Source organism: Coenobita brevimanus, chromosome 27 (assembly GCF_032717465.1).
Source record: "Coenobita brevimanus isolate Jiangsu-jjx chromosome 27, ASM3271746v2, whole genome shotgun sequence".
NCBI lineage: Eukaryota > Metazoa > Arthropoda > Malacostraca > Decapoda > Coenobitidae > Coenobita > Coenobita brevimanus.
The window spans coordinates 6,584,177-6,595,141 of NC_136980.1; the positions used below are offsets into that span (position 1 = coordinate 6,584,177).

The 10,965-nt window shown below is 44.3% G+C and overlaps 1 long non-coding RNA gene across 1 annotated transcript; it reads right to left on the reverse strand.

The window, feature by feature from the left end:
- Positions 1-2,041: 2,041 nt before the first annotated feature.
- LOC145394419 (uncharacterized) lies at positions 2,042-2,968 on the reverse strand. Its single transcript, XR_013896417.1, has 2 exons — positions 2,864-2,968; positions 2,042-2,290 (listed from the first exon to the last, which is right to left on the reverse strand). It is a non-coding gene; the product is annotated as an uncharacterized LOC145394419 (long non-coding RNA).
- Positions 2,969-10,965: the final 7,997 nt, after the last annotated feature.

Sequence of the window (10,965 nt, forward strand, 5' to 3'; positions counted from 1 at the left end):
AAATATCTTTTAGTTTTTAAGTAATCCTACTGACAGACAGACAGACAAACAAAGAAGCAAATAGGGGTGAAAACATACTCTCTTTGGAGGAGAGATAAAGAATATGAAAGCAAATTGTCTGATAATATATATATATATATATATATATATATATATATATATATATATATATATATATATATATATATATATATATGGAGCCTCTGTGGTACAGTGGTAGAGTGTACGTTTTCGTACATGGGAGAACGAGGGTTCGCGTCCCGCCAGGGTAATCAACTTTGGTGGCGTTCTACCGGCCACGTACTGCTTTGGCGGACACAAGGGGTGCTGTGGTTGAACCAGTGTCGCGTTCTATAAAGTATGCTTGCACCCAGTTGGCTTGCGTGGGCCAATTACACTTGGTTCACAGACTACACACACATGCAATGCCACTCCAACACTACAGTTACACTTACAAGCAATCTCTACTAGACAGCCTAAGCCACTTGGTGGAGATACATTGGCTGTATCGTCCCCGATTCGGTCGGGATGATGATGATAGATAGATAGATACATAGATATCCAGCCGTCCATCATCCAATCCTATGTTGCCCCACAAGGAGCGGAGGAGCCCGGGGTTAGAAAAGCTGGTCCTGACATTTAGGATGAGAGTGAGCAGCCTCACTCATCCCTGAGTGGCATTACGTGAGCAATAGACTCCAACCAATCCTTGGATATAAACCTACACAGGCTCAATCCGATTGGAGAGCCATAACTACCCACTAAACCACCAGATGCCATTATTTGGTTATATGGTTACCACCCAGCATAGTAAATGGTTTCCTGGTGTGTAGGAAACCATTGGCTTGTCACTCACTGCAGAGTCACCCATAGGCAGATTGAAGAGGAAAGCATGAAGGAAAGAAAGACAGAAGAGGGAGTGTAAAGTCACCCATAGGCAGAATGAAGAGGAAAGAATGAAGGAAAGATAGAAGAGGATGGAAGGACTAGAGGATAGGGCAGACACCCAAAGCAGCATTACATTGAATGAGTGGACGGCGAGTGCCCCCACCTACCACAATATATATATATATATATATATATATATATATATATATATATATATATATATATATATTAGAGAGAGAGAGAGAGAGAGAGAGAGAGAGAGAGAGAGAGAGAGAGAGAGAGAACGTTGGGAAAGGCTGAAGGAACTGTCATCAGTCATGATAATCATCATTATCATCATTTATTGCTTCATCAGGAACGTAGGGACCCGGTGCTAGGCTACTCAATCGTTACATTTTAGGCAATATTGAGCAGTCACTCGTCCCTGAGCAGTAATTTGGATGCCAAAACCCCCAACCAAATGTCAAATGCAAATCGTTATGGAAAAAATTTAGTTAGGCCTCCTTAACCCACTAATGCACCAGGTATTAGTTTGATATGGTTACCACCCAGCGTAATAAATGATTGTCTTGGCTGCAGTATAATAATGAAAATGATGATGATGATGATGATGATAATAATAATAATAATAATAATAATAATAATAATAATAATAATAATAGTAGTAATAGGAGGAGGAGGAAGATGAAGACGAAAGGGGAGGAAGAGGAGGAGGAGGAGAAGAAGGAGAAGAAGAAGAGGAAAGAGGAAGAACGATATGAATGAGCTAAAAAGGAGTAAGCACGCTCATTTGTCATTTGTAAGTTTAGTAACACCTATCGCTTAGCGATTTATTACCCCTGATACTGCTCATTATCCTCCTGTATGCTCTTGAAGCAAAACGTACCGATATTAATACAGAATGAACAATACAGAAGAGAATGTTGAGCAGTAAAAATGAAAATAAATCGACTCCGTAGAGGCATTACGAAGACTCATATACCACATAAGTTACTCACACTGATGTGGGGAAATAAAGGCCATATATGTTTTATTTAATTTTATTGTTATCAGAATAGCTTATTTCAACCAATGTCAGTGACTTACACAAGGATGCATAAGGAGGCCCACAAACAGGCCACAAAGGGACACGTAGGGAAAGCTACATCTTCACTGGTGAATCCGGTTTCTGACGGCAGCGGTCGCGTTAGCCGTGGTATGGGGGGCGGCATGGGCAGCACTGTGGCCTGTGGAAGCCACCTGATCCTCCTCCGAAGCGGTGGTACTGTGTTATTTCCGTGATGATGGTGGTGATGCGCGTGATGCGCGGGCACGGGCAGCAACCTCCGATACCACGGTGTGCATCAGCTGCACGCTCCACGCGGGACTCGGCCAGCGAAGAGAACAGGTCCACACCGCCCGCCTGTTGAGAATAAAAGCATAAGAAAAGAGAAGAATGTAATTGGCTGGTTGGTCCATGCTAGGCAGTTCCTGTAGGGCCGTGGCCACACAGGGAGCAGGCGGGGGCCAGCAAGATAGGAAGTGGGTGGTCTGGCACAAGTAAACACTGCAGTTAACATTTCTCTCTTTCTCTCCAGTCCTCTTGCAGTGTTGTTTAACAAATGTTGTGTCTGTGCTTGGGATGGGGTGCATGACAAATACAAGGTGTCAGTGAGACATCATACGTGTACATGAGCTACTCCAGGGCCATTTTTTGTCACAACCTGATGACTTAATAAAGCCAGGTGTTGTTGCGGGCACCGGCACGGGCCAGGTATCTCAGCAGCCCCTGCCCGCTGCCAGTGTGGCCACTTGTATAGGTTACAGATCTGCTAAACATCCTGCTTCGACCAGTGAGTCCACGACCCAAGAAAAAGTGACTACACCACCAAAATAAGACAAGGATAGTATAGAACACCCATCCCTACCCACCAAACCCCATCAGCAGAAACCAGGAGGTGAAAAGTAAACACAGAGGGAGGGGGGGGGAACTCACCGAAGGGGCAGCTTCCATGACAGACACCATGCAAGCCACCACCGCCACCACAGTCAACATCACTGCACACTTCATGGTTGGTTTACGCCTCTTGATGCACCTTGACCTGTGGGAGAGAGTCGGGAATGAGAATATAACACACACACACACACACACACATACACAGACACACACATACACAGACACACACAGTCATTCCAATACATCAGAAACGTAGAGAACTAATCAAAAGGTTCCTGAGCATTGAGATATGAAAAGGTCTTTGAACACAGAAATCTGAACAAGAGGGTATTGAACACAGAAATCTGAACAAGAGGGTATTGAACAGTGAAATCTGAACAACACGGTATTGAACACTGAAATCTGAACAGTCTTTGAACATAAAAATTAAAGTGTTTGAACAGAGATTTGAACAGTCTTTGAACAAAGACATTTGAGAAAATAATCATAAAACTTAGAAAAATGAACAATGTTTACTGAACTTCACGAACTAAAAAGAAAGTGTCTGAAGCACTCTGAACAGAGTGTCTGTGAATATTTAGAAAAAAAAAAAAACTGGATAGAGCCCTTGAACACAGACAAATGATATATATATATATATATATATATATATATATATATATATATATATATATATATATATATATATATATATATATATATATATATATGAACAGAACTGAACAGCAGTCTTTGAAATTATGCAAATAAATAGTAGTAGTAGTAGTAGTAGTAGTAGTAGTTATAGTAGTAGTATTGTAGTAGTAGTAGTAGTTATAGTAGTAGTAGTAGTAGTAGCAGTAGTAGTAGAAGAAGTATAAGTAGTAGCAGCAGTAGTAGTAGTAGATGTAGTCTGTAACCCCAGAGTCATGTGAATGTGAACGTAGTGGACTGCAGGCTGAAGTTACCCTTCTCCTGCAGTCCACCATCTTCCTTTTGGGGGATAGGGAAGGAAGTGAGGGTTGTTTGTATAACCAGACAGAGGGACCACACGATTGTATGAAAGCCACCACGTGAAGGCGTCCCTCTCCAGCCTGCCGCACACCCAGTACAAATCTGTGAACACAAGTGAACAGAAAGTCTTTGAACATAAGTAAAGGGACAAAGAATTATTCTGTCCCTAACTTAACTGAACCGTGTGATGTTAGCCAGAAGGGGTTATACATGGGAAGCTGAGCAGAAACAGTCTTTAAACGTGTGTGTGTGTGTGTAATTCACCGGGTCGGTCAGGATCACTTGATGGTCGTGATCGTCAGCTTTTACCCTCCCGGAAGGGAGCTGAGAGCTCATATAGTCCTATCTAAGGGCAAGGCCGTGACCTTCACACACGCACACCCCCGTCCCCTTGCTCAAGGGGGACAGTAACCACCCACTTCGTCAGTGAAACTTTTCGCAACCTGAGCGAGGCGCGAACTCCCGTCTACCAGATGGCAAGCGAGAACGTTACCACTGCGCCAGCGAGCGGTGTGTGTGTGTGTGTGTGTGTGTGTGTGTATGTGTGTGTGTGTGTGTGTGTTACCTCTGGTGAGACTGATGTGAGTTGCTGTGTCCAGCCCTTATATATACCCTGTGTGTGTGTGTGTGTGTGTGTGTGTGTGTGTGTGTGTGTTTTACCTCTGGTGAGACTGATGTGAGTTGCTGTGTCCAGCCCTTATATATACCCTGTGTGTGTGTGTGTGTGTGTGTGTGTGTGTGTTTTACCTCTGGTGAGACTGATGTGAGTTGCTGTGTCCAGCCTTTATATATACCCTGTGTGTGTGTGTGTGTGTGTGTGTGTGTGTGTGTGTGTGTGTGTGTGTGTGTGTGTTTTACCTCTGGTGAGACTGATGTGAGTTGCTGTGTCCAGCACTTATATATACCCTGTGTGTGTGTGTGTGTGTTTGTGTGTGTGTGTGTGTGTTTTACCTCTGGTGAGACTGATGTGAGTTGCTGTGTCCAGCACTTATATATACCCTGTGTGTGTGTGTGTGTGTGTGTGTGTGTGTGTGTGTGTGTGTGTGTGTGTGTGTGTGTGTGTGTGTGTGTTTTACCTCTGGTGAGACTGATGTGAGTTGCTGTGTCCAGCCCTTATATATAACCTGTCCCTGTGTGTGTGTGTGTGTGTGTGTGTGTGTGTGTGTGTGTGTGTGTGTGTGTGTGTGTTTTACCTCTGGTGAGACTGATGTGAGTTGCTGTGTCCAGCACTTATATATACCCTGTGTGTGTGTGTGTGTGTGTGTGTGTGTGTGTGTGTGTGTGTTACCTCCGGTGAAACCGATTTTAGATACCATGTGTTCAGCCCTTATATATACAGTATATATATATATATATATATATATATATATATATATATATATATATATAGTGTGGCTATGAAGTGGCTATGAATTCGTTCACAATGATGCATCACTAAAATAACAGAGAGAGAGAGAGAGAGAGAGAGAGATAGCATGTATTACCTCTTCTATATAACCTTGGTGACTTTTGCCGTAGTGGAATCAAGGTTGGTATTACTGTTTTTTTTTTTTTTTTTTTTTTTTTTTTTTTGGCCAGCTCCATGCTGCCCTTATTGTTAATCGAGTTTTCTTTCTTTCTTTCCTTTTTGATTGTGGCAGGGACTTGTACCCTTCAGAATTGACCGATGTACCAAATTTGGACACAATGACCAACCCATGACCTTGTTGTGTCCGTAAAGTTGGCAACTAGTCGTTGTCTAGCAACGGCCGAAAACCCTCTTTTTCCGTACATTTCTCGTTTTTAGCTGTAGAGGCATTAGTAATGGGCGTAGAAAGCTCCGACTTTTTAAAGCGTAATCTTGAGGTCATTCCCCATCGGAAGTGTGTCATTCATTTTTCCTCTCTCTAGTTCTCTAGTGGCAGACCTGTAAATATTGGCCTCAGCCCCCCCAGGAACCAGTAGCCTAATGGCTTTGAAAAATACCCCCCTAGTTCCCCGGCGGCTCGATGGAATTGCTTCTGTATACACATACATGCTACATTGGCCAGGTCAGGGGTCAAAGGTCATCAAAAGCAAAAATGGTGAAAATAGCTAAAATCACGACTATGCTCGCACGAAATGCTAAGGCTCTGAAGATTATTAAGCCAGGGCCATGATTCTTGGGTGGAATGTTGCACTGGAATACCTCCATACAAAAATGACATTTAGTGTCGGAACTCACTTCCAGTCGCTGGCAGTGCCTCCTAGAAGTCATAACTCTGGTGGGGCATTCAGCGAATTTCAAATTCCCTAGCTCCACAGCGGGTGGATGGAATCGAATGAAACTTTGCATGCTTATAGACGTTAATGAGTACTACAAGTGTGCTTCGTACATGCATGACCTATATCCGCCAGGTCAGGGGTCAAAGGTCATCAATGGCAAAAAATATGAAAAGTGCTAAAATTACGACCTTGCTAGCGAGAAATGTTAAGGCTACAAAGATTATTAAGCCAGGGCCATGATTTTTAGGTGGAATGTTGGACTGAAATACCTCCATATACAAATGTCTTGTAGTGTCGAAACTCTTCTGGTCGCTGAAAAAGCTTGGTCCGCTTAGAGGTGGCCATCGTCACATACCGGCTTGGTCGTTGATTCATTACCAAACACATCCAGCCTTTTCATATTTCCTATTGACATGAATATTTCATGGGTTACTTGTTATTTTTCCTGGATCACCATAGCTACATTGTGGTAGGTAGTGGTGGTCATTATCCATTCATTTGATGTAGTACTGAATACTTGTTTCTACATCTTCATATTCTTTTTCTGTGTCTGCCCTTCTCTCTTCATATTTTTCCCATCTTTCCTGTCACTTTTTATTACTCTTGCTTCCTTTTCAGTGGCTTTACATTGAGTGACAAGCTTAATGGTTTCATATAAGTCAGGAAACCATTTACAACGGTGGGTGGTAACCATATACACAACCAATACGTGTTCCTTACGTGACAGCAAGTGGGTTGGCGGAGGGTTAGTGCCCCTCCCTGTAAAACAACTAACTCAATGACAGATGGCCGCCCCTTACTAGACTGTGGCTTCAGGCTATGGATAGATAGAGAGATATCGTAGCACTTTCTCCTCAGCGATTTATCCTGTCTATTTCACCACATAATCCTGTTGTATATTACTGACACAAACAGCAGGCTGGTCCACATATAACGCTCCTCTTCCACTCCCTCACTCCATTTCTTGTGTGATGCAGCGACGGCTGTGTCAGCGTTATCGGTGTAGCCTGCAACATTTATTCACCTGCTACTCCCACTGCCATACCCACGCCCACACCAGCAGACTGAGCCGTCCACAGATATCTGACAGAAAATGAACAGCAGTCAAGTGAGTGTAAGAATATCTATCTATCTATCTATCTATAGCCCGACGCCCTAATCCCGCAAAGGGTGGCCGCAGACACAACGCCTCCAAGTCGCTCTGTCACCCACCATTTGACTACCCTCCCCCTAACTCACTCCCCCCCTCCCTCATATACCTCTCAACTCCATCCCTCCACCTCATCCTCGGTCTATCCCTCCCTCTCCCTCCCTCCACCTCACCTACATACACCCTCTTAGTCAGTCTTTCATTCTCCATTCTCTCCACATGCCCAAACCACCTAAGTGTATTTCTCCTAATCTTCTCAACCACATCCACATCCACCCCACAACGTTCCTTCACTTCTTCATCCGTCAACCTGTCCCTCCATGTCACTCCACATGCTCCTCTCAAGTAACTCATTTCCACTGCTCTCACTCTTGACTTGCTCCTCTCTTGCAAGGTCCACGCCTCGCTTCCATATGTCAGGGTAGGGACCACAGTACTATCATGCAGTGACTTCTTAACTTCCATACTCACCTCCCTATTTCTCATCACTGCTTTCAGTGAACCAACAACCTTCCTTCCCTGCTGTACCCTTTCACACACTTCATCCCCCAAAGTTCCATCCTTACTCACTACACTACCCAAGTACTTGAATGCACTCACATTCTCCATATCCTCACCATCCAACCTCACTGTACATTCTGTGACTTCATTCCTCTCAAACACCATCACTTTACTTTTGTTTACATTAACTTTCAGATTCCTCTTCCTACACACTGTCCCAAATTCATTCACCAAACCTTGCAACTCCCATTCATCTTCACTCAACAGTACTGTGTCATCAGCAAACAGCAACACCGGAAGCTTCCAAATCTCACCCTCATTCATTAGAGCCACCCCCACATCCACTGCCCTACCTTGCACCTCCTTTACAACCCCATCCATATATATATTAAACAGCCATGGAGACATCACACAACCCTGTTTAAGTCCTACATTGAGATCAAAGAACTCACTCAGCTCACCATCCACTCGCACCGTTGCCCTAGCTCCTTCGTACATACTCTTCACAGCACTCAACAATTTCCCCTCCACTCCATATATTCTTAATACCTTCCACATACCTTGCCTATTTATTCTGTCATAAGCTTTCTCCAAGTCCATGAAGGCAGCATACACTTTCTTTCCCTTCTCTAGATACTTCTCCACTAAACATCTTAGAACAAATATCTGATCCACACACCCTTTTCCCTTCCTAAATCCCCCTTGCCCTTCTCCAACTAGCTCCTCTGTCAAATGCCTAACCCTATCAATGTGTATTCTACCACATATTTTACCAGTCACACTAAGAAGGCAAATATCCCTATGGTTACCACATACTTCTCTCTCCCCTTTTCCTTTGTATAAAGGAACAATTATACCTGATTTCCAGTCCTCTGGAACCCTTCCCTCTTCCCAAGCCAATCTACACAACTTCCATATCCACTCCACAACAATCTCACCCCCATACCTAAGCATTTCACCACACACTCCATCAATTCCTGGGGCCTTTCCCAGCTTGATCTTCTTCATTGCTTACATTATTTCCACCCTACTGATCTCTTCCTCCCTCCTCTCACCTCTTCTTCTCCCAGCCATTCCTCAACCACTTATACTCGCACTGCTCTCACTCTCTACATTCAACAAATCCTCAAAGTGCTCCTTCCACCTCCTCAATTTCTCTCTCTTCTCCACCAACAATTTATTATTCCTATCTTTCACTCCCCTACTATTTCCCCTTTCACACTGCCGTACTTTCTTTACCTCCTTCGAAAACAATTTCTTACTGTCCCTCCATTTCACACTCAGATTCCTCCCAAACTCTTCATCCACTTTCTTCTTACTCTCCTTCACCAGTCTCTTCACCTCCCTTCTCCTGCTCACATTTAATACCTCTCTCTTCTCTCTCTCATCTTCTCCCCTACCTCCACTCGCTAACCATTCACTATAAGCCTTCTTCTTTTGTTCCACAGCTCGTTTCACCTCATCATTCCACCATGCTGTCCCTTGTCGCTCTGTCACCCTTGCATCTCCTCCTCACTCCCCAAACCACCTCACACGCTGCGCCTATCTCTTCCGTGAATATCTTACATACGTCTTTCACCTCTTCCATCTGCTCTAGCTCATACCTTCTCAATCTTTCTTCCACTATGCTCTTATACTCTGCCATTTTCTCACTGTCTTGCAAGTTCTCCACTCTTCTCACAGGAGCTGTTTCCCCCTGTCTTTCCCTACGTCTCCTTAACCATTTTCTTTGCAGCTTTACCTTGGCCATCACTAAGTGATGGTCCGAGACTCCATTCCCCCACCCTCTCCACACTCTTGCATCCAACACTTGTCTTCTCATTCGCTCATCCACACACACGTAGTCTATCATTGCCTTTCGTTCAACAAGTTCACCATCCATCCTCCTCATTACTCTCCATGTATACCGGTGGATCATCTTATGCCGAAAGTAGGTGTTGGCTATTGCCAACCCCTTACCAGCACAGATGTCCACCAAAGCACTACCATTCCCATCTACGTCAGCTGGCACACCCCACTGACCAACCACTCCATCCACTCGTACATTCCCAACTTTGCCATTCATGTCTCCAATCAAAAGCACTCTCTCGCTCCTCTCAAACTTGTCCATACATGCTTCTACTCTGGCCCAAACTCATCTTTCACTCTTGCCACTCGATCCTCTGTCGGGGCATACACACATACAATCGCCCACGCTTGTATACCTACTTTCATCCTCACCCATACAATCCTTGCACCAACTGTTCCATACTCTCTTATATTCTCCTTCCACTTCTTGCTTATCATCAGACATACTCCCTATCTTGCCCTCTCATTCTCACTGACTCCCGCACATACACCTACACCATATTCCCATTCTCTCACCCTTTCACCTTTCCATTTAGTTTCAGTCAATCCACATATATCCTCTCTTGCATCCTCAAGCACCTGAACAATCTCTCTCTTTCACTTCATCATTCACTCCTCTCACATTCCATGTTCCCACCCTCAGAATGTCCTTTGTCCGTTCCTTAGTCGTCAACGTATGGTCCGTCCGGGTCCGAGGCGCTTTATTCGCTTTTTTAGTTAGTTCTTTTTACGGGGTGGGGCACTAACCCACCACCAACCCTTTTAGTCGCCTCGTACGACAAGCAGGGATACTGGGGGAGTATTCTTGAAACCCCCCTACCCCAAAGGGGGTATCTTGACTATTGACTTGCAACAAAAGATTATCACAAGAGTATGATGCTAGTCACGAAGAAGTGCTATAGAAGGATGCAGAGTCACATTATTGTCTTTTTCTGCCACTGAGCTACGTAAAATAAGCAGCAGAAGGATGATAATATTGGTCAAGTTAAGGTGAAAGAACTATAGTTACTCATCAGGGAGCGTTCAAATCAACAGGAATATCAACCCAAACGAATGGTAATACTCTTGATGTTGTTGCTCAGCCAGGTATGTCTGGTTGAGCAGACCTGTCGACCACAGGTAAGCAAGTGCTTCTGTGAGGCAGTCCTACAGGTCCATACATACACCATGTAGGGATGTAGCGCCCCTTGTGGTAGACAGTGCCTTACCAGTGTCCTTCTCACGGCGAGGTGCAGGGATATATGGGAAGGATTGGGGCCCAGGTGGACGCCGCAGTTGCTCAACCCAGGGTACACAATGTCACCACGTGTAGGCTGCTCTTCACCGCCAGAATCGGCAAACTACATAAATGGGTAGACAATGATACCAAGATAAAGGAAAACAATGAAGGCAGAGAATGAAAAGA